Consider the following 2,278-nt stretch of genomic DNA (forward strand, 5'->3'; position numbering starts at 1 on the left):
AGGTTTTGTACATTTTCAGTAAGTCAGCAAGTTCCAGTGCACGACCTCCATTTTGGCAAACCAAGTAAACAAAATATAAGCCATGACAATGCTGTAAAAAAAATGCCTAATGAGACCAATCTAATGGCAATTACCTGGTGCAAATCACATTATGCACCCCACAAACAAAACATTACATCTCAAAATCTTCTAGCCATTTATGTTAGAAAGAAATAAAACTATCATTAGAAACAATTTAGAGATAACAAAATGAAAGTATGACTTACAAAAGAATATGATATCAATGAGGCACTGAAAGAAAAATCCACAAACACTTTAAATAGTAACCATAAGGTATCAAAATCAGTTAACTTAATACCTGTGAAAAGAAGCAACAGCTCTTAGAACCTTCCTGTGGCCGTGCTAGCATTTTCCTGTGGCCGCCTCCGGGACTACATTCCATAGCTTCAGTCTGAGTCCAGCCCAGGAGGAAGAAAAAAAAGACAAAACACCGAAACATTAATTATCTTGTCTTGCTCGGTATCTACCTTGAAACTAGCTAAAATTTACTACAGTAAACCTTAGCCATGAGGGAAATCGTGCACATCCAGGCCCGACAGTGTGGCAACCAGATTGGTTCTGTTAGTTGCTCAGCAATGAGCATGGCAGAGGCCCCAGCATTACCTACCTACCTACACTGGATCTCTGTGTACTACAATGAAGCCACAGGTGGCAAGTATGTCCCTCGAGCTTTCTTGGTGGACCTAGAACGTGGGACCATGGACTCTGTTTGGTCAGGTCCTTTTGGAAACTTTGTTTTTGGTCAGTCTGGGGCAGGCAACAACTGGGCCAAGGGCCACTACACCAAAGGCACTGAGCTGGTCGACTCGGTCCTGGACTTGTTGTCAAAAGAGGCAGAGAGTTGTGACTGCCTGCAAGGCTTCCAGCTGACCCACTAGCTGGATGGAGGCACAGGCTCCGGCATGGGCATGCTGCTCAGCAGCAAGATCCGAGAAGAGTATCCTGACAGCATCATGAACTGCTTCAGTGTGGTGCCCTCACCCAGTGTCCGACGCCATGGTTGAGCCCTACAGTGCCACCCTGTCTGTCCACCAGCTGGTGGTGAACACAGACCAGACCTACTGCATCAACGAGGCCCTCTACGACGTCTGCTTCCTCACCCTCAAGCTCACCACACCGACCTACAGAGACCTGAACCACCTTGAGTCGGCCAGCATGAGCGGCATCACCACCTGCCCCGCTTCCCAGGCCAGCTCAACGCTGACCTCCGCAAGCTGTCCATAGACCTGGTGCCCTTCCCGAGTCTCCATATCTTCACGCCTGGCTTTGCTGCTCTCACCAGCAGCAGAAGCCAGCATTACCGGGCCCTCACCGTGACTGAACTCACCCAGCAGGTCTTTGATGCCAAGAATTTGGTGGCCACCTGTGAACCACGCCAAGGCCGATTCCTCACCATGGCAGCTGTCTTCCGTGGACAGATGTCCATGAAGGAGGTGGACGAGCAGGTGCTCAGTGTACAGAACAAGAAGAGCAGTTACTTCGTGGAGTTGGTCCCCAACAACGGCTGTCTGTGACACCCCTCCGCGCGGTCTCAAGATGGCAGACACCTTCACCGGAAACTGCAGTGCCATCCAGGAGCTGCTCAAGAGCATCTCGGAGCAGTTGCTGGCTATGTTCCACCGGAAAGCCTTCCTCTACTGGTACTCGGGAGAGGGCATAGACGAGATGGAGTTCGCCAAAGCCAGGAGCGACATGAATTACCTCATGCCTGAGTATCAGCAGTACCAGGATGCCACTGCGGAGGAGGAAGAAGATTTGGGGGAGGAACCAGAAGGAGAGGCCTAAGGCAGAGCGTACAGAGTCACCTCAGGCTGCTCAGTTCCCTCTGCTTCCTCCCCCTGCTCGTTTTCCTCCTTCAGAGTTTCTCTCTTCAGCCTCTGTCCTGGTTTGTGTTTGTTGTTGTTGTTGTTGTTGTTGTTTTATTGCCGGTTTAATGGTGTCTGGCTCATAATAAGTGCTCAATAAATATTTGTTTGTGGAATGTCTCTTTTCTCTTTCCACTCTGACAAACCTAGATTTCTGCCGTTCTGTGCTTTGCCCTCTTATTTCTTCCTGGTAACCGTTCTTCATTAACTGTCCAGTTAACACTCTCCCAACATCTTCTCTAAGAACCTGAGTTCTGTCCAGACCCTATATAGAACCAGCCCAGCACTAAGAACCCAGACAGTAGCTGCCACTGTAAAAAGCTAAGTAGTGGATGGGGAAAGGAGAGTAGAGG

General features: G+C 49.2%; 1 pseudogene; it reads left to right on the top strand.

Moving 5' to 3' along the window:
* Positions 1 to 566: 566 nt before the first annotated feature.
* LOC110553696 (tubulin beta chain-like) lies at positions 567 to 1,845 on the top strand (annotated as a pseudogene).
* The last annotated feature ends 433 nt before the right edge of the window (positions 1,846 to 2,278 follow it).

This window comes from Meriones unguiculatus, chromosome 7 (assembly GCF_030254825.1).
Source record: "Meriones unguiculatus strain TT.TT164.6M chromosome 7, Bangor_MerUng_6.1, whole genome shotgun sequence".
NCBI classification, from domain to species: Eukaryota; Metazoa; Chordata; class Mammalia; order Rodentia; family Muridae; genus Meriones; species Meriones unguiculatus.